This window comes from Schistocerca americana, chromosome 3 (genome assembly GCF_021461395.2).
Source record: "Schistocerca americana isolate TAMUIC-IGC-003095 chromosome 3, iqSchAmer2.1, whole genome shotgun sequence".
Taxonomy (NCBI): Eukaryota; Metazoa; Arthropoda; class Insecta; order Orthoptera; family Acrididae; genus Schistocerca; species Schistocerca americana.
Window position 1 is genome coordinate 146,936,402 of NC_060121.1, and position 22,949 is coordinate 146,959,350.

At 44.3% G+C, this 22,949-nt stretch overlaps 1 protein-coding gene across 5 annotated transcripts in view; it reads left to right on the forward strand.

Annotated features, from left to right (window-relative positions):
* LOC124607516 (tyrosine-protein phosphatase Lar-like) overlaps positions 1-22,949 on the forward strand; it is a 545,267-nt gene that overhangs the window by 387,147 nt on the left and 135,171 nt on the right. The gene's annotated exons all lie outside the window — the stretch shown is intronic.

The following is a 22,949-nucleotide window of genomic DNA, read 5'->3' on the forward strand; positions in this document are numbered from 1 at the left end:
ATGTTAGCCCAGATTCAACAACCTACTTCTTATCTGCCTAGAGTAAACTCTGCTGGCTACTGGCTGATACTGATTAACTTGACAGATATCCTGAAAAGAAATTCATATGCTTTTAATATTCTACGAGGGTCACTCCAAAAGAAATGCACACTATTTTTGTAAATATACAGTTTTCATTCAGCATGTGTGAAAGTTGTACAGTGTGTAGATACATCCTTCCCGTTTGTTTTCAAACTTAGTTCAACCTGTTCCCGTGAGTGGCGCCGTCACAGCGTGTCTTCAAGGTGGCTGCTACAAAAAGCCGGCCGTAGTGGCCGAGCGGTTCTAGGCGCTGCACTGGAACCGCGCGACCGCTACGGTCGCAGGTTCGAATCCTGCCTCGGGCGTGGATGTGTGTGATGTCCTTAGGTTAGTTAGGTTTAAGTAGTTCTAAGTTCTAGGGGACTTATGACCACAGCAGTTAAGTCCCATAGTGCTCAGAGCCATTTTTTGTAGCAAAAAAAGACTATTTAAACCTAACTAACCTAAGGACATCACACACATCCATGCCCCGGGGCAGGATTCGAACCTGCGACGGTAGCGGTCTCGCGGTTCGAGACTGTAGCGCCTAGAACCGCTCGGCCACCACGGACGGCGGCTGCTACACTCGACGTTCGTCAGAAGCAACGTGCTGTCATAGAATTCATGTGCTGTGAAAACGACACAGTGGGAAACTTCCACAAGAGGTTGAAAAAAGGTGTATGGAGATGCTGCTGTCGATCGCAGTACAGTTAGTCGGTGGGCAAGCAGAGTACGTGATGAAAGCGGGCACGGCAATATTGAGGATTGTCCTCGCAGCGGCAGGCCTCGTACTGCACCCACTCCAGGCAATGTGCAGAGAGTTAACGAATTGGCGACTGCTGACAGACGCATCACAGTGAACGAATTGTCAGCCTACGTTGGGATAGGGGAAGGAAGAGTTTGCAGAATACTGAAAGTGTTGGCGTTAAAAAAAGTTTGTGCCAGGACAGTGGCTCACAAAGAAACAAGAGGAAAGTTATGCAGTGAACTTTTCGTACAGTGCGAGAATGGTTGTGATCAATTTCTTGGAAGAATTGTGATAGGTGATGAAACATGGCTCCATCATTTTTCACCAGAGACGAAGAGGCAATCAATAGAATGGCATCATGCAAATTCACCGAAGAAAGAAAGAAAATTCAATACCACATCTTCTGCTGGAAGGTTATGGATACGGTGTTTTTCGATTCCGAAGGACTCTTGCTTGTGGACATCATGACAAGTGGAACCACCATAAATTCTGATGCATATGTAACGACACTGAAGAAACTTCAAGCTCGACTGAGTCGTGTTCGACCATATCGACAAAAGCAGGATGTTTTGCTGTTGCACGACAATGCACGGCCACGTGTCAGTCAAAAAACCATGGAAGCGATCACAAAACTCGGATGGACAACACTGAAACACCCGCTTTACAGTCCTAACCTGGCTCCATGTGACTATCATCTCTTTGGGAAACTGAAAAACTCTCTTCGTGGAACAAGGTTTGGAGATGATGACTCCCTTGTGCACGTTGCCAAACAGTGGCACCAACAGGTTGGTCCAAATTTTACCGTGCGGGTATATAGGCGCTGGTTCCAAGATGGCGTAAGGCAGTTGAGAGGGATGGAAATTATGTGGAGAAATGAAAATATTGTTCCTAAAGGATGTATCAACACACTGTAAAACTTTCAAACATGTAGAGTAAAAGATGGATTAAAAAAAAAGTGTGCATTTCTTTTGGAGTGACCCTCGTACATGACACAATTTATCCATATGACACATCATTTTACCTATATGTGATATCCCAATTGGTAGACGAATGTGTCTGCACTACCAACAGAGCCGGCCGGAGTGGCCGAGCGGTCCTAGGCGCTACAGTCTGGAACCGCGCGACCGCAACGGTCGCAGGTTCGAATCCTGCCTCGGGCATGGATGTGTGTGATGTCCTTAGGTTAGTTAGGTTTAAGTAGTTCTAAGTTCTAGGGGACAGATGACCTCAGAAGTTATGTCCCATAGTGCTCAGAGCCATTTTTGAACTACCAACAGAGACGTCCGGTTGGGAAGCGAGGTATTTGTGATCCGTCGAATGAGTGTCCGCACGTTCCAACATTGCAGGAGTGACAGCTGTGTACAGACGGAGGGCACGCGTGAGATCGGCCAGGTTTGCGCGAGCTCGGTGCGATGATGGCAGACGCCTCGCCCAACGACTCACCGTTTTTTAGTTGACTGTCAGATCTCCGTAGACAATCTGCAAGCGCCTGTGAGTATATACGAAGCTCTGGTTTTCTGCCGAAAGAAACTCATTGACAGCTCTATGCTTGGAACGTTGCAGACGCCATTTTGAAGGCTATGTATGTAGCCGCCATCTATCGGAAGTTCATGAAACTATAGCGGCTGAAGCGGGAATATTCCACGATGTCCTACAACAAACTGCATTTTTTTCAATCGAAATTGGCCGATAAAAATTGTGTTGCATTCCTAGTTGAAGGCCCCTCGTACATTAGGTGTTGTTGTTGTTGTGGTCTTCAGTCCTGAGACTAGTTTTATGCAGCTCTCCATGCTACTCTATCCTATGCAAGCTTCATCACCTCCCAGTACCTACTGCAGCCTACATCCTTCTGAATCTGCTTAGTGTATTCATCTGTTGACCTCCTTCTACGACTTTTACCCTCCACGCTGTCCTCCAATACTAAATTGGTGATCACTTGATGCCTCAGAACATGTCCTACCAACCGATCCCTTCTTCTATTCAAGTTGTGCCACAAACTCCTCTTCTCCCCAGTTTTATTCAACACCTCCTCATTAGTTATGTGATCTACCTATCTAATCTTCAGCATTCTTCTGTAGCACCACATTTCGAAAGCTTCTATTCTCTTCTTGTCAAAACTATTTATCGTCCATGTTTCGCTTCCGTACATGGCTGCACTCCATAAAAATACTTTCAGAAACGACTTCCTTCCACTTAAACCTATACTCGATGTTAACAAATTTCTCTTCTTCAGAAACGCTTTCCTTGCCATTGCCAGTCTACATTTTATATCCTCTCTACTTCGACCATCATCAGTTATTTTGCTCCCCAAATAGCAAAACTCCTTTACTACTTTAAGTGTCTCATTTCCTAATCTAATTCCCTCAGCATCACCCGATTTAATTCGACTACATTCCGTTATCGTCGTTTTGCTTTTGTTGATGTTCATCTTATATCCTTCTTTCAAGTCACTGTCCATTCCGTTCTTCCAAGTCCTTTGCTGTCTTTGACAGAATCACAATGTCATCGGCGAACCTCAAAGTTTTTGTTTCTTCTCCATTGATTTAGGATGCAGGTGAAATCAGGGGAAGTTATGACAAAATGTTTTGTTTTGTTACGTATCACAATGCATATGAAACCGAAACTGACGGTGGAGCGTACGAACCTAAACAGGGACCAGGTTGGGAGCTACTGATTTAGAACATCCAAGCAGCTGACCTCATAGCGAATGAAAGTAGGAGATAATCCTGGTGTCGGACGGATGTTGTTTGTTTGCTGTTCGGTTTGAGTGACCTCGCGTACCTGCGGTCTTGTGTGTTTTGTTGACGTTGCCTCGTAGTTATGACTTGCGGGCCGTCCCTGGGTGGAGAGGAGCGTCCACGCCTAGTTAGCGGCAGAGAGCGCGACGCTATCTGCTGGCGCGGCGACAGCGGCGTGCGGTGTAACTCAGGGGCTGCCCGTCCTATCTGCGTGACGTTTACTGCCCGCGTAAATCACGGCTCGCCAGCCCGGCGTCCCCGGTCGAACCCCGGCGACGGCTGCGCTGCCATCGGACAGACACGGCCGCACCGCGACCCGCCGCACTAAATTACGTTTACCTGCCGCTGCCGCCGTAAAGTTGGCACCGCCGCGCACCTTCATCGAATCCGTCCTGAGCCACACCTCATCGCGAATATTACTCGACAGTGACACCGGGCGTTCTGCGATGACACTGCCGCCAGCGCGGCGAGGTAGCTAACGAACGAGACAGTTACGACACGTTAGTGCTAGAGCATTCCTCCGGCGTTTAGAATCCTTATCAGGCATGCGTGACTGTACACACCGAACGAACGACTTGGAAGACGCGTTGCTAGGATCGTAACAGGTCACTATAGCTCACCATTACCCCCTCGCAATACCAAAGGAGGGGGCGATAAATGTTCAGATGTGTGGGAAATCTAATGGGACTTGACTGCTGAGGTCATCAGTCCCTAAGCTTACGCACTACTTAACCTAAATTATCCTAAGGACAAACATACACACCCATGAAACTTCCTGGCAGATTAAAACTGTGTGCCCGACCGAGACTCGAACTCGGGACCTTTGCCTTTCGCGGGCAAGTGCTCTACCATCTGAGCTACCGAAGCACGACTCACGCCCGGTCCTCGCAGCTTTACTTCTGCCAGCATCTCATCTCCTACCTTCCAAACTTTACAGAAGCTCTCCTGCGAACCTTGCATAACTAGCACTCCTGAAAGAAAGGATACTGCGGAGACATGGCTTAGGCACAGCCTGGGGGATGTTTCCAGAATGAGATTTTCACTCTGCAGCAGAGTGTGCGCTGATATGAAACTTCCTGGCAGATTAAAACTGTGTGCCCGACCGAGACTTGCCCGCGAAATGCAAAGGTCCCGAGTTCGAGTCTCGGTCGGGCACACAGTTTTAATCTGCCAGGAAGTTTCATATCAGCGCACACGCCGCTGCAGAGTGAAAATCTCATTCTGGACACACACCCATGCCCGAGGGAGAACTCGAAACTCCACCGGGACCAGGCGCACAGTCCATGATTGCAGCGCCACACACCGCTCGGCTAATCCCGCGCGGCTGGGGGCGATAGTATTGTAATCTAGTCTGTTTCTTTATATTTTCAAATTTTCAAAAAAATGTTTATAATTTTTAATGAATTCTTGTACCATATTCCATGTATGTTTTAGATTTTTCAGTAAAACTAAAACCAAAAATTGTAAGCCTCAGTAGTAGTTTTATGGGTGGGCTCGAAATAAATATCCCCCCCCCCCCCTATGGTTATGCGCGTTATGGAAAGTGCCTTGGTACTGAGAATCTAAGTCACGTGTATAAAACAGTTTCAAACGTCTGATTACTTTGCAAATGAGTTACTGTTTTAGATATTTGACGGTAAGCGTGTAAGCATGAAAAGGTTTACAATGGTTTGAAATTATGATTACAGTTTGTTGAGAGTCGCAAAGTGCTCTCATTATAAAACACTGAATGAATATCGTCTGGGTAATTTGCGCTCCATTGCAAACAGAAGCAAGTTTTTCGTACATCTAAATGTCTAAGACGCCATATATTCTCAACTATGTGTCGTGCAGTGATAAAATCTTGCAGGTACTTTCAGTGGTGTACGTTGATACTGTCTGGAAACTGTGTTCCATAAAGTGTCAATAGTAAAGAAGTAATAAAAATTTTTGAAACGTTGTTCACGGAAACAGCTGCAGCCAAAAAGCACTATTACAATTTCAATTAAAAATAGTGTCTCGGCTGTATAAAACAATTTATTTTAATTTTAAAATGTGATCGGTTTCGATCGGTGTGAGATCAGCTTGAGCACAGTTGCTCCATGATGAGTGATGGAGAGAGTGGTAAAGAGCAGTTGATCTTAACGCCTTCCCATAGCGGTTCCTCCTCAGTGCCGCTGTCTCCAACAATACTGAAGTAACTGATGTGAAGATGACCAATCGGGGTAGCTCAGTGTTTAGCACACTGGACTCACATTCGAGATAACGACGGTTCAAACCCGCGTCCCGCCACCCCGATGTAGGTTTGCCGTGATTTCCCTCAATCGCTTAAGGCAAATGCCGGGGTGGTTCCCTCGAAAGGACAAGTCCGCTTTGCTTCTCCATCCTGCCCTGATCCTAGCTTGTGCTCCCTCTCAGATGCCCTCATTGTCGGCAGGATGTTAAACACTAATATTCATTTCTTCTCTTGGCGTGAAGGTGATCTAACACATATCGAAACCAGACACCTTTTAACACAATGTCTGTTTACTGCATAAACAGCGGAAACGTAGCATTTGGAAAGGTGCAGAGGAATATTTTGATGTATTTATACGTCTTATCATAAACCTAAATGTAAAAACTGATTAATACTTTGCCTGATATCTTATGTATTGAAGCGCCAAAGAAATTGGTATAATCATGCTTATTTAAATACAGAAATACGTAAACAGGCAGAATACGTCGCTGTGGTCGGCAACGCCTATATGAGACACCAAGTGTCTGGTGCAGTTGTTAGATCGGTCAATGCTGCTACAATTGCTATCGAGATTTAAATGAGTTTGAACGTGGTGTTATAGTCGGCGCACGAGCGATGGGACACAGCATCTCCGAGGTAGCGACGAAATGGGGATTTTCCCGTACGACCATTTCACGAGTGCACCGTGAATATCAAGAATCCGGTAAAACATCAAATCTCCGACATCTCTGCGGCCGGAAAAGGATTCTGCAAGAACGGGACCAACAACGACTGAAGAAAATCGTTCAACGTGACAGAAGTTCAACCCTTCCGCAAATTGCTGCAGATTTCAATGCTGGACCATCAACAAGCGTCAGCGTGCGAACCTTCAACGTAACATCATCGATATGGTTTTTCGGAGCCGAAGGCCCACTCGTGTACCCTTGATGACTGCACGACACAAAGCTTTACGCCTCGTCTGGGCCCATCAACACCGACATTGGACTCCTGACGACTGGAGACACATTACCTGATCGGACGAGTCTCGTTTCAAATTGTATGAAGTGGATAGATGTATACGGGTCCGGAGACAACCTCATTAATCCATGGACCCTGCATGTCAGCAGGGGACTGTTCAAGCTGGTGGAGGCTCTGTAATGGTGTGGGACATGTACAATTGGAGTGATACGGGACCCCTGTCACGTCTAGACAGGAATCTGACAAGTGACACTTTCTAAGCATCCTGTCTGATTACCTGCATCCATTCATGTCGTTTGTGCATTCCGATGGACTTGGGCAATTCCAGCAGGACAATGCGACACCTCACACGTCCAGAATTGCTACAGAGCGGCTCCAGGAACACTCTTCTGAATTTAAATACTTCCGATGGCCAGTAAACTCCCCAGACATGAACATTATAGAGCGTATCTGGCATGCCTTGCAACGAGCTGTTCAGAAGAGATATGAACCCCTCGTAGTCTTAATGATTTATGGACAGCCCTGCACGATTCGTAGTGTCAGTTCCCTCCAGAAATACTTCAGACATTAGTCGAGTCCATGCCACGCCTTGTTGCGGCACATCTGCGTGCTCGCGGGGGCCATACAAGATATTAGGCAGGTGTACCAGTTTCTTTGGCTCTTCAGTGTATAGGCTCGGTAGAGCGAGTGATAATTCTGACATTTTATAGCGGATTGGTCATTGTGAGGGAACCAGCACAAGTAACATTACCTTTAAAGAACAAAGTTTTTACCACAACTCAACTAGTAAAAAAACCAATCACGAAGTCGTAAAATGAATACTGGTTAAATCATAGATTAAACTATTAATAAAATTCCTTTCATTGTAAGATGAAACTATGTCTCCCTCCACGTCTATACAATAAAAATGCGGCATATCTTAAAGTACCTCCTTTTGAATAAAAAATAAACGTCTTTTGCAAGTGGCTGTATACAGGCAAAACTGATGAATAGCTGCAGGCAGTTACTGCATGACACCCTTATTTGAAGACATTGGTACCGAGTCTTAACTCATTACCTTTAATATTTACAAACTATCACGCAAGTTCTGAGACTGCTTTTCTATAACCGTTACATTACAGTTCAGTTTTTCTGTTATATGAAAAGGGCATTGTAAATATCTCTATAAACATTAATTACTGTTTTGTTCACTTTATACAAGCAGTATCAAATATTTTAGAAGAAATACTGTAAAAAGTTGCGTGAATAGGTTAACCACGCACAAGGTAACCCCTGCTGAATCCTGATGATGCTGATGATTGGGTTGTGGGGTGCTCAACTGCACGGTCATCAGCACCTATACAAAGTCCCAATATTTTCAGAGTCCAATTCTTTTTACACATTCTAGTCTAGCCACTTACTCGAATGATGATGATGATGAAGAAGAAGACAACATAAACACCCAGTGCCTGACTCCCGGTAAATTAGCAGAGAACTGAGGTAAATGATGCATTCCCTTTTTTTCTTTTGTTTTTAATGAAGAGAACTGTGGAGAACATAGGTGTGCTCGGTCTCCGCTGAAAAATGTAACGGAAGCTCTGGGAAGCTGTTTTGCATTAGGTTTCTCCGCGGGAACTCGTAAAAAAGGCCAATCGTGGGCCGGTCGTATCCTTGGTGCGGCGCATCAAGAGAAAGCGCCGTGGATGACGGAGGGAGTGGCGGGGAGGGGGGTAGCAAGGTAGCGAGGTGTATCGGCGGAGGCGGCGCACCTGTCGGCGTGCGGCTCTCGCCATCAATCAATGGCCACAAGCCGCCAGGCGGCGAGGCTTTTAGGAAATGAGAACTCCTGCCTGCACCAGCGACGTCGCACGCCTCGCCTCGCAGACGCTGCTTCCCGCCCCCCTCCTCCTCCCCCCCCCCCCAACCCCTGTCTTCTTCCTGCGACATGACGTCACGCGCGCGTAATATTTTATTACGAGGTTACTTTGTCATCTCGCGAATGGACCTGGGAGCCGCGAGGCGGCCGTAACGAAGCCGGCGGCGGGCCCCAATCCGTTTCTGCCTTTGAGAGCTGCTCTGTTTCCAACTGTCTGCTGTGTTCTTTCTGCCCGCCGTGTATTATAGCGATACCTGCTATTGGTACGTACGCCCACTCGCACACTGTAGAGAATTAGTAAATGGTTTGCTGCTTGATATATATAAACTTATTTCGCGTTTATTGCTTTCACCAGTGCATCTACAAACAAATAGTAAAAACGTATTATAATACAGGGTGCGTCAAAAAAATGTATACACACTTTGAAGCGTCATAGAAAATTTATTTCCCATTCTACAATGTTAAATTTCTGGAAATGGAAAGCTTAAAGTCCAATTGGAAAAATAAACGTACTTTGCAAATGTGATTAATGTTCAAACTGGTGGCCTTCAGCATCAGTATATTTCTGAGTACGAGTCACCACTGATACCGTACATCGTACCAAAGTGTCCAATGAGATTTCTGCGCACACCGCCTGAATCTCATTCCAAAGTGTGTCCAGGTTACGTGGTTTACGTTTGTACACCTCATCTTTTACTGTGCCCCAGAAGAAGAAATCCAGCGGCGTGAGGTCTGGAGAGCGTGCAGGAAACTCGATTGGTCCCCTGCGTCCCATCCACTGGTCTCGCACATTGTGATCCAGGTGTGCTCGTACGTCCCTATGATAGTGCGGCGGGGCGCCATCTTGTTGGAAATAAAACTCATCATTGCCGTATAATGCACGAATGGCAGGGAATATGGAGTCAGCAAGCATTGTTAGGTCCGTTTCTCCAGTAACAGTACCTTCAAAGCGGAAAGGCCCAATGAGTCCCCTTGCAGACAAACCACACCACACATTTACACCAGGCAAATTCACAGCCTTTTCAGCTGCAATGCGAGAATTATCTGCAGCCCAGTGCACACAATTGTGCCTATTGACAGTTCCATTGAGTTTGAATTGGGCTTCCTCCGACCAAATTATGCTACCCATCAATCCCGGTTCACGTCTCACCATCTCCTGAACCAATTCACAAAATTCTAACCTTCGATCTGGATCGTCGTCACTTAGTTGTTGCACCAGCCTTGGAATGTACACACGAAACTTGCCTTTCTTCAGGATGCGTAGCACACTACTAGCACTCTCACGTGCCGCTTGCCTTGAAGATTTTTGAGGCGAACGCTGAAACAGTTCCAAGACCGCAGTTGTGGAATCATCACTTGTAGCTGTACGAGGTCGCCCTGATCGACCTTTATGCACATCACACACTGCTCCATGAATTTCGAATTTGTCTCGTAGACGTGTAATTGTTAATCTTGAAGGTGGTTATGTACCATACTCACTTCTCCACTGTCTTCGAACCGCAGCTACATTCTCAAACTTCCAGTACCACATAATTATCTGCTTCCACGCTTCAAAGCTCAAACGCACGTCCGCAATGTTGCAGTTACTTCCTTGCCACTGCTGCCAACTGTTGAAGAAACATAACATTACTTTTTCACAGATATTTAACCTTGTAGAACAAGAAATAAATTGTCTATGGCAGTTCAAAGTGTTTATACTTTTTTTTGACGCACCCTGTATATGTGAAACATCAAATCATCGAACAACTTTAAAACATTATTGAAAAAATAGTACATCCAACTACTACGGTTAACACTAATAGTTTACTCGAAATTGATACGTCAGGACGTGAGTGCAATACCCAACAACCGCCCGGCCAGCCGCGCGCTCTAACGTGCTGCTTCCCGAGCGGGAAGGAGTCCCGGTCCCTGACACGAATCCGCCCGGCGGATTACTGTCGAGGCCCGGTGTGCCCGCCAGCCTGTGCATGGTTTTTAAGGCTGCTTTTCATTTACCTCGGCGAATGGGGGTTGGTTCCCGTTATTCCGCCTCAGTTGCACTATATCGGCGATTGCTGCACAAACACTGTCCCCACGTACGCGTAGTACACCGTAATTATTCTACCACGCAAACCTTTGGGGTTACACTCGTCTAGTATGAGGCGTTCCGGGAGGGAGGGGGGGGGGGGGGTGTCCACTGGGGGCCGAACCGCACAATAACCGTGCGCTGGGTGTGGGGCAGCGGTGGGGTGAATGGACTGCTGTAGCCTGTTGTGGGGTTACAGAGGGCTACGGCGGGACGAAGCCTCTCCGTCGTTCCCAGGTCCCCGGTTTAAATACACACAATACACAATACCCTATGCAAAAAAAGCCTTGTAAAATACATATTGTATAAATATAAATAAATGCGATTGTAAACAGATGTACCGTTGAAGGCCGAAATCCGAAATAAGCTTATTTAAATAAATAAAATATCAAGCTGCAGACTGTCTACTAATTCTCTGCATGATGTCCAAAAAAGTAATGACTTATACTCCTGCTATTGTCGAGTGACTGATTTTCATGCACTATCAAATCGTAAAATATGCATAGGAAGACCACATTTCCAAATGCAACAAAAAAAAAAAAAAAAAACTGTGTGGGTATTGGAAACAATCTTCATGTGAACCACAGTTGCTTGCTTACTTTTTTACACAAGCTTTCTGGACATTCTTAATTAACTTTTTCTTGGTTTTCATGTTACCACTGCATTGAGAACAAGTGATATCTTTAACAAATTCTTTGCACATTGTACAGAAATTCCGTTTCCTTCATATTACTTAATAAGGAAAACATGCATTCCATAGCTGCATTGTGAGTAGGGATTGTAAGAAAAGTGCTACACAATTTTCAAAAGTTGTGAATAGTCGTCTCCATGCCGATTGTTCAAAAATCACACCGTCAAGACGCCGTACCGCGACAGTCGCCAATCGGCTGTAGTATTGCCAACCTACTTTTGCCTCTTGCCAATTTATGCCCATTTTCAGTTCCGGCCCGCCAAATGACGCTTGACACCATAGAACAACAACCTCACATGGAAACCCAAAAATCGTTTTTTTTTACTGTTTTGTAAATGTACGACGGGGTTTGGAACAGAGCGATAAAACTCTGGTGATTTGGTAACCCTAAACATGCATGCATTCATGCAGTATCATGTCACTAGGCATAAGGTAGTAAAACATTGCAGAAATGCAGTATCAAAATTCAATTCTATATTTCTATTTTCTCCAAAATACCACACAACAACCAGTTCCTCCAAATCCTTTTCACTTAAGCTCAAAAGTTTATCTGAAAGAACAATTCTGCGCATAGAACATGAAATGGCTCTGAGCACTATGGGACTTAACATCTGAGGTCATCAGTCCCCTAGAACTTAGAACTATTTAAACCTAACTAACCTAAGGACATCACACACATCCATGCCCCAGGCAGGATTCGAACCTGCGACCGTAGCGGTCACGCGGTTCCAGACTGAAGCGCCTAGAACCGCACGGCCACACCGGCCGGCTATAGAACATGAAATTTATAGTTTAAGAAGACGTGACAAGTGCATATTTAAAGGTAAGAAATTTCAGACAATGTCAGGAGCCATGACTAATTTGACACAAGCGTTCATAATATCCCGGGCGGTACGGACTTCAGCCGCTTTCCTTTGTTAGCGACAATGAAAAGTATGCACCGCCAACTGACTTCGTAATACAAATGCAGGAACGATATTGTTTGGTGACGTGTTGTTACCGTATTTTACACACAGTCCTACAAACCAACGCCCTGTTCAGAGCTGCTTAAATTTTTCCTTCCTAAAATAGTGAATTGTATACATTTTATTAACTGCATATTGAACTTGCTTCAGAGGCGATTGTGGAGAGTGGGTAAGGAGCGGGAGAGATAAGCTGCCTACGTACTTTTCATGTCACAATAATTTCATACTCACGTACAATAATAATTCGTACCGTTCACCGTAGAGAGCAAGAATTGGCGACAGTGACCCAAGACACGGAGTACGTTGATTTCTACCAACGTCTACCGCGCCGAACTACGCTCTTGACCTTACTAACAAAGTTCGCGAGATTACTCATATACCGCACCACTGGCTTAACTCATGTGGGAAAAAAAGTCAGTAAAAAGTGCTTTCAAGCGGTAAGTCATTGTAATATATACATTGAAGTGAGAAAAATAATATAATGCATTATAAATGTCTAAAATCAGAGTTGTTTCTTTTTTGAGTCATCAGTCTTCTGGCTGGTTTGATGGGGCCGGCCGCGGTGGCCAAGCGGTTCTAGGCGCTATCCTTAGGATAGTTAGGTTTAAGTAGTTCTAAGTTCTAGGGGACTGATGACCTCAGATGTTAAGTCCCATAGTGCTCAGAGCCATTTGAACCATTTTTGATGGGGCTCGCCACGAATTCCTCTCCTTCGTCAACCTCTTCATCTCTTTTTAGCACTTGCAACCTACGTCCAGAGACCGATGACCAAGCAGTTTGGCCCTTCCCCTCCCCCCTCTCTAAACCAGCCAACCTACGTCCCCAGTTATGTGCTGCTCGTATTCCAACCTCTGTCTTCCTCTGCAGTTTTTGCCGTCTACATCGTCTTCTAGTACCATGGAAGTCATTCCCTGACGTCTTAACATATGTCCTGTCATCCTGTCCATTCTCCTTGTCAATGTTTTCCTCATTTTCCTTTCCACTCCGATTCTGCACAAAACCTCCTCATTCCCCACCTTATCAGTCCACCAAATTTTCAACATTCGATTATAGCACCACATCTCAAATCCTTCGATTCTCTTCTGTTCCGATTTTTCTACAGTCTGCGTTTCACTACCATACAATGCTGTGTTCCAAACATACATTCTCAGAAATTTCTTCGTCAAAGTAAGGCCACATTTCTTTCTGAATCAACATTTTCATATGCCAGTATCAGACGTAAAATGTTATAACTAAGATGACGTTCCTCTTCTACTTCCTCAAGTCTTCTTGCCTTCATATCTTGTGCTGTATAAATTTTCCAGTATCTTCCGGTATTGGCAAACTCAGTTACTGCTTTCCCAAATGGGACGCGTTTCTGCAGTCCACCTAGCTTGAACGTTTCGAGCAAGGAAGTTAACTTGCGCCCAAACTAAGCTGACACTCGGTGCGATGGCTGATGGAAGCGATCGCAAATGGGAAATGCCTTTACGGTCGCTCCCATCAACCACCGCGCTGAATGTCAGCTAGTTTGAGCGAACAGTAACTCCTACAGGTTTTTTTTTTCTGTTTGCTTGTCTGCCTTTTCTATTTACTCGTTTTCCCATCCTTTGGAGTCCATTTGTTTACAGGACACCAATTTATTCTGCATCATGTGCCAACGTTTCATACTGCTATACTTAGAGAATCATGCGATGCTACGCAAGTATGTGGAATATATGCCCTGTCCCATTTTGCCTCTGTGACACTATCACATTGGATAAAACTTGCACTTGTATCTCTTAATACAATGTCTTTAAGGTTTGTGATCCAGTTTGTAACTTATGAGTACTTGTTTTTTTTTCGCTCGATTAATCTTTAGTCACACACACACTGCACGGACTGCAATTACTGTTACGGTTTGATTTCATGTTTCGCTTAGCATGTTTTCAACAATTTGCTGTTGTGGCTCCTTCCTGTAGCTTTAATCGTGCAACACTGTGACATTCAAGTTTTAATGTGATGAAACAAATTGATGGTTAACGGATCGATCCATTTTATCGAAGCACGTGCACAATTGAAAACAGTGTATTTCCAAAGAAAATAAATTATACCCGATTGGCAGTCGTGTCACGCTACCGCAAGTAGATTGCGTCAAGCGTAAATGAGTGGGAGATAATTCGTCCAGTTTTGTCGTTAATTTGTTTCCACTGGTGGGTGGTTGCCATTACAGTAATTTCAGAGCTCCCGCCTTGCACGCATCAACAAAATGCCATTTGTGGAAACTGCATCAGCCTGAAATACAACAGCCCACAAAATGAAATTTACTCTGAATATTATTTGTTGAACTTCGTATGACGCATTGCGTCATCAGAGCCACATAAAAATGTTTCGGTAGGTTTTTTGAAATTATCAGGCAACGCTCGAACGTTTACGCGGTAGTTCTTGTGAGATTAAGAAAAGCAGAAGCGCGATTGGAGGGAGCGTAGCTTTTATTTACTACTTATGCAAACTTATTTAGTTGTGATTAATGGCACATTTCTAACACTTTTGTTCTATACTCTAGCTACCTCGAATGGTAAAAAGGGACACACACAGACATAGTGATGACGATGTTTGGTTTGTGGGGCGCTCAACTATGCGGTCAACAGCGCCCGTACAGATTCCCTGTCGGTACACAATCCAATCTAGCCACTGTCACGAATGATGATTGAATGATGAGGACAACACAAGCACCCAGTCCCCGGGTAGAGAAAATCCCCAACCCGGCCGGGAATCGAGCCCGGGACCCTATGATCCAGAGGCAGCAACGCTAGCCACTAGACCACAAGCTGCGGACCCCAGACATGGTGAAAACCAGTCGTTGTAGCACAGTGAGACTGGCAGAGTACAGATATACATCGGACGATAAATGGAGTTGATAATGATGGATCTGTATTCCAAATTACAAAAAAATGGTACAAATGGCTCTGAGCTCTATGGGACGTAATATCTGAGGTCATCAGTCGCCTAGAACTTAGAACTACTTAAACTAATTTAAGGACATCACACACATCCATGCCCGAGGCAGGATTCCAGCCTGCGACCGTAGCGGTCGCGCGGATTCAGACTGAAGCGCCTAGAACCGCTCGGCCACACCGGCCTGCTTTTGAATAGACTTACACAGCCAGTTGCTGGGCGGTCTTCAGTTTTCTTGGTACGATGTGAATCGTTCCTAGAGTTGCGCTCTACCGAAACTACAGTTCGGTAATTTTGCTATGGTGCATAAGTGACGTAGTGAATGGTAGGATTACCGATAGCTTTAGTAACATGCACGAACATAAAAATGTGTATAATTATTGTTGTTACCTTGCCCTCAATAGAACTGCAAGATTTGAGTTTCCTGTTATCGATAAGTGCGGAAATTGTTTATGAATAACAAAAGGGTTCAAATGGCTCTGAGCACTATGGGACTTAACATATGAGGCCATCAGTCCCTTAAACTTAGAACTACTTAAACCTAACTAACCTAAGGACATCACACACTCCGTGCCCGAGGCAGGATTCGAACCTGCGACCGTAGCAGCGTAGTGGTTCCGGACTGAAGCGCCTAGAACAGATCGGTCACAAGGCCGGCTTAGGAATAACAGAATCCTGTTTCATATATGCCTGGCTTTGTACTGAAGCGGTGTTTACTATGTTTTTTTTTTTCTTTAGGAACCTGCGTTTTCTAGCTCTGTGTGTTAAGTATTTCTTTTTTAATTTTTACAAGATGCCTTTCGTTTCGTCTCACAAACCACCGTTTTTCAAATAAATCTTGAATTAAGCATTGGCAATTTCAGTTCTGGTACGAATACTGTTATTTTTGATAGACAGGGTGATAACGATGTAGAACAAGAATATTCCGTAGGCGACCCAGACCTTTATTTATCATCACTCATTGTCAGACGGTCCACCGTTTCCAGTTTCTAGGGGAATCTAGTAAGACTCTGATCGCATACGCAAGCAAAGCGACCGAAATTTGGTAACACCTGGTTGATATGCAACCTAATGTATAGGTAGTTCGGTCGAGATTTTAACTGATCAAAGCTACCAGGAAAACTAGTCCACCTTAGCCTGCGGTAGTTCTACAACACTAATCGTTCCACAGCTCTAGCAGACAGCAGAATATTTTCTTTAACATGATTTGGGTTGCAACGTGTTGTACATTCTGTTGTCCAAGAATGCTCGCATTCTTATCGTTTTGTGGCATTTCCAACCCAAATAGAGGTATTACAATGAGAGACAGTAAATACTAAGCGAAACCTCGATACATGTCGATAACCCTTGCATGTACACTGTCGATTTACAACAATCCCCAATAAATGACTCTACCTGCATTTTACAAACTTGTGTCAGTTTCTGTAATATTTCTCCTCATTACGAACCTCCAAAGAATTCACAGAACACCCATGGATCCAAAACTTCCACGTATTTGCATGAAAATAAGATTGGTTACAGCAGATCTGACTGTTGATCACCTCTTATTGACAGACGTTTTCTGAGTTCAGGTTACACTTCAAAGCAATATCTCTACGGTTTTCCACAAATACACAAAGTGACCTATAATGTGATATAGTACCACGTGTTTCTGGGAGACAGCCTGTTATCGGTGGCACAATTTCTTAACAGTGTCGTGATCTCGCAACTGCCGGATTCGCCGGAAAAACTGGTGTTATTGTACGAGGAATAGCTATATAGTTTTAATTGGCATCCCGAAAGAATAAAGATTATTAATTTTCATGACGGCTCGTATAGTGCAGCAAGAAGGGATGAGTAGGTAGGACACCCTGAGGCATCAAGGAATTGTCACTTTGGTGAAGCTGGGAAGTGTGAATGGGGATAAAAATTGTAGAGGGTAAGGTTTACGTACTAGTTAGCAGATTCAAATGAGTCGATATCATTATTGTCCACTCTCTCTCTCTCTCTCTCTCTCTCTCTTTAACGTAGGAGTAGCATTGCAGAGTGCCCGGGAAAGATGCGCAAAGCAGGAGCGTGGATGGACACAGATCTGCGTTGTGTTAACGACGTGTGAGCGCCGGGCATGCACACCGGCGCTGAATAATTCATGCCGCCACCGTGAAAGAAAACTTGTGCTCCGGAAGGATTATCTGTTTGCTCGCCGCATTAGGCCAGTTACACCCCTCTGGCTGACTCGCCCCTCTTGCAAATACCCTTCCCTTCCTCCCTTTTTTCTGCTTCCACTTTCCTACCCGACATTAAGCCACTTCAGCAGCGAGGTAAACTGAAGCATTCCCACTGGGAACGGACAGTCGTCCATACACTTGGATGACCAAGTAATCATGTGGTAAGGATCGTATCCCGCGAAAAGAGTAAGTTTCTGGCTTTCGTATTGACGTCGCGGTCTGCAAGCCTTCGTTCATCTTTCTGTAGTGTTCAGGGCTGCTTTAAGGCCCAAGCGACGGCTTGGGGCGCCAAGTTGAAAGTATCGCCAGAGGCATCACAAGTGGAAGATTTCTATAAAAGACGTATCACAATTATTTGCGAATCCTGAGATGGCTGAAAGTGTACGAGGGAAAACGGAACGTCAAGTGATAAGTCGCCTGCGCAGAAAAATGTACTCGAACCGGCCCTGCGTCCACAGCTCGTGGTCGTGCGGTAGCGTTCTCGCTTCCCACGCCCGGGTTCCCGGGTTCGATTCCCGGCGGGGTCAGGGATTTTCTCTGCCTCGTGATGACTGGGTGTTGTGTGATGTCCTTAGGTTAGTTAGGTTTAAGTAGTTCTAAGTTCTAGGGGACTGATGACCATACATGTTAAGTCCCATAGTGCTCAGAGCCATTTGAACCGGCCCTACGAGTGTCTAACAAAAAAGCATACTAACATCTCGCCAGTCTGTTGAAACATACAGCTAAATGCCCCAGCGAATGGCACCAAGTGTGTGATTAGTCAGTGCTTGGCAGACAGAAAACGATAGTTCAAAGGTAGCCTGCACATTTGTAACCTGCCTCTGTTTTGTCCTCTGCAGAAAATGTTTCAAAAAACTCTAGAAGTTCTCCAAAGTTTTTCAATATTCTCAAGATACTAGAAGCTCGCATAGTCCATCGAGTAGGCGAAGGGGTCGTAGATTAGGTTGGTCGTTGGTGGTCTCACTGAGTATGCTTCTGAAAAGTCCCATCCTTTTGTTGGATTCCCTTACGTTGTTTATTAAGTCCTTGGCTAAAGCCATAATATCCCTCATAGACGTAAGATGGCGGAGACTGTCTACAGCTGCCAAGTCTAAACTGTGAGCAGTGCAGTGCACGTAAAGTCTTTGGTTGTATATCCAAAACTAACTTTTTTAGTCCTTTGAACTTACCTCTCATATTCGAGGCACCATCATAGCACTGACCTCTTAAGTTATCCATTGACAAATCAAGACGAGCGAAAACGTCTTTTAAAATACTAAAAAGAGTTTGTGATTCAGTGTTGGGGGGTCTCGTATAAGCCAATAAAGTCTTCGTTGATGATTAAGGGATCATCGACAGTGCGGATACAAAATGACACTTGTTCGTGAATCGAAGAATCACTTGTTTCGTCAACCATAATAGAAAAATGTTCAGTTTTTCTCAACACAGGCTTTCCTAATAGATCTATGATCTCGTTTTGAATATCGTGGGACGGCCACTTATACCCCGTACTCCCTAATCAATCTTTAAACTCGGTTATGTCATTATTTTTGAGTTCCAACAAGTGAAAAAAAATTGAGTTTACATCTTCGTGCCCTATAATTGCTAGTCTTTGTCGGCATAGAAATTGCACGGTGGTATAAATTGTCTCCAGAACAAAACGGCCTACCTTCATATCACTATCTAACTGTTCATTCAATTGGGAGGCCATACTTCGGTCAGTGATAGAATTCAGTTTCAGAACACCTTCTTTAACGTAAACGTAGGCCGGTGTATTCATCCCTTCTAGATGCTCAGACCAAGTTTTAACTCCGTACAGCCATTACTTGATCTTTGAGAGCGCAATCAGTGAAGTTGTGTTTTTATTGTATGTTACGAAAATGGAACAGCGGAATTTAGAGCAACGTTATGCCATCAAGTTTAGTGTTACACTTGAGGAATCCGCGAGTGTGACTTTTGAAAAATTGAAACAGGCCTATGGGGAATATTTCATATGAAGAGAACAAGTTTTCCGCTGGCACAAATCATTTTTGGAAGGCCGAGAACTCGTTGAAGATGAACCTCGCTCACGAAGACCTTCAACTTCAAAACCTGACGAAAACGTCGAACGTGTGCACGCTCTCGTGAGATCTGGTGAAACTGTCAACCAAGCATTTTACAAAGATGTCCTTGATAGGCTCAACAAAAGAGTAAATCGAGTGAGACGGTGCATAGCAGACAGGTGGATACTGCATCACGACAACGCCAGATATCACACGGCCATTTCCATCACAGATTTTTTGACATCCTGTTGTTCCACAGTCCCCTTGTTCACCTGAATCCATGTCAATTTTTCTTTTAACGAAATTGAAAAAGTCTTAAAAGGACGTCATGTTGGGACTCTGAAGAACACTCAAAAGAAAGTGACCGACATGTTAAAGGCCCTGCCAGTTGAAGCCTTTCAGCACTGATACTGGAACACACGCTAGGGATCACGAGGCGTGTGCGCAGTATAAAGCTGCGCCGCTGACGTCAGCGTGAACGCAACCAACCCTCAGCAGCCTACAATTGCCATAACGTATTGCGTTGAAGTTGCGTTTACCAGTGAAAAACGAAGTTGTTTATGGCAGTGTGAATTTTTATTAGTAACTGGCGATTGAGTTCAGAGTTACGTCGTTATTATTAGTAATATTGGAGGATTTCTTAGAGTAAGTTTTTAAGTGAAAGATAATGGTCTACTGTGCGATTGTCAGTTTTACTGGCCTCAACAAACACAACTAAATAAGTTAGTAATTCATATATTTTCTAAAAACAATGAGACTGAACGAAAATGAATGAATGCTTGTAAAAGTGCAGACTTGTTTTCAATAATGAAAGGGAGTTGAAAAGTGAACTCTTGAACATTCCTTCGAAACGCAAGCTGAAAACTGGCGCTGTTCCAACTCTAAATCTACCTTTCTTCGGTGCTGATTTAGAACTTAGTAATGAGCGTAATAATAAGGAAATGTTTGTGCACAAAAACGAAGCTACCGTAAAGAGGAATTTTTTTTTCAGGTAAATGTATTACCAGCTAATGAAGGAATTTCTACTAGGCAAAATATTAACCGTGAAAACGAACTCTGCTCTGAATGTGACTGGCAAAGAAAGAATGCATATTTAAGGACCGTCTTTCTCGAGGTCGCGCTAAGTTACTGAAATTAAAACATATTTGAAAAGTGATTCAGGGCTCTTTTGTGACTGTCAACAACAAGTGGTTATGAAAGGACGTAGTAACTGGTCATCTGAAGCCACTTTATGTTGCCTGTCTTATAAAGCGTTATCTTTTGTCAGAGACGTATTGAAATATCCTCTTCTCGTGAAGTCAGTATCAAAAAGAAAATTCAGGCAGTTTAGCGTCCCACAAGGTTTCATTGATTTATACCTTAGTGCTTTGACAACGCAAAGCTATTAGCGAAATTTGAAAAAGACGTTCAAATGTTCAAACGTGTGTCAAATCCAAAGGGACCGAACTGCTGAGGTCATCGGTCCCTAGACTTACACACTACTTGAACTAACTTACGCTAAGAACAACACACACACCCATGCCCGAGGGAGGACTCGAACCTTCGGCGGGAGGGGCCGCGCAGTCAGTGACATGGTGCCTCTAACCGGCAAAAAGACGTAGTTCGGAGGCCTTACACCAGTATTTCACGGGCCATAGAAAAAATAGTCTAACTAATATAAAGCTTAATAATAATAATAATAGTAATAATACACTAAAACCTTGAAAACCTCGACTACTTTCATACCTGTGTATGAGTCAAACAAACGTGCGCCCAGTGCCCATAAGCGTCAATGGAGTGCGATGTGACGAGAGGGTTCACGGTGACGTCACAGCTCACAGCCCCCTGCGCGTAACCCGTACCGTGTATTCCGTACGAACGGTGGCAGTTCGCCCAACTCGAGACATGGTTGGTTGGTTGATTTGGGGGAGGGGACCAAACAGCGAGGTCATCAGTCCCGGATTAGGGTAGGATGGGGAAGGAAGTCGGCCATGCCCTTTCAAAGGAACCATCCGGGCATTTGCCTGAAGCGATGTAGAGAAATCACGGAAAAACTAAATCAGCATGGCCGGATATGTGTTTGGACCGTCGTCCTCCCGTGTGCTATCCACTGCACTACCTCGCTCGGTCTCGAGACGTGGACGGGAACTGCATTGTTGCCGGTTCCAAGCGACGTTTCCGGTAACCGCATACACATGCTCAAGCGTGTGTATTGCAATTTTTGTCTCTCGTTTGCTTATGCTAAATCTGGCGCTTACCACCATAATCAGCCGTGACAACTCGCAACACTTTGAATAAAAATTTACAAAATAACTCGCTACGATCACGTTTAATGCTCGTTTTGACTACGGCATTAAGGCCAGGTTCTAATGTAAATGCGCATGAAAACACATAGAAAGGATCTCTTTGGGGATTATGGTTGATCATACTTTGAAATTTATTTTACATTTCCAGTAAAAAAACAAAATGGCGCCAGTAAGTGTGATTTGATCAACGGCCTGTGAATTTGACGTACGCAGACTGCGTACAGTGTAGCCCCTCAAGAGTTATCCTAAATCAAAAATGGGTAACATCAGTCGATACTACATTAAATTTATGGGAGCTTATACCTAACCACAATGCAGAGCCTTAAATTTAACGATATGGTGCTAACTCGAACTCTGAGTTAGATTTTTGGAGGTTTGTTTCACTATTTATGGTTTTACAAAAAAATAGTTAATATTAACAAATTTCATATACTATAGGTATACTCTCCCAAGATAGGTGTTTACTTTTCTGGGGTCAGAGATAGAAGTTAATAAATTCAATCATTTTTATTTTATGCTGCACGCAGTTTTGACGAATCGTTTCTCGAGGAAATCCTGTTTAAAGTTTAGGGAAAACTTTTGTATGTATTATTAGTCCAATATACATAAAAACTATATGTTATTATATATTTTTGGTGTCGCTGAAGTTAGATTTTCAGAATTCAAACTGGTTAATCCAATATGGCGGAACAAAAATTATGTTTTGACCAATTTTGACCAAAAAAAACTGTTTTCGTTACTTTCGTTTAGTCTGGAACTCCAGGACCGTATATCAATCAACCTTTCCTCGAACTCGAGTTGTTGCTGGAGAGCAATTTCCTCGTTCTTCTTGGCCAGAAAAGCAAATCTGGCTGAGATGGATGTCCTGCGTCCTGCAACCTGCACACATTGTTCGTCAGCTTATTCGGCGGATATGTTTGCATGTATGCTGCAACGTGTATCATTTTGTGAACGTGCGTCACGGCACAGGTTTATTGCCTGAGCGGGACGTCTCCGACTGAGAGCGCCCCACGGTGGCCGTGACACTGCTTCGAACAGTGGGCTGTAGAAACTTTTGCAACGCACGGATTAAAAACCCTACGTCCCAACATTCTAGAAACATACACCGTTCAACAAATGCAATAATAAAAAAAAATCGAATTGTCGAACATTTTGAATGAGAATCTGGCCGTAACAGCAGAGCACTGAGGACACTACTGAACGCTCATTGGTTGTTGGGGACGTAG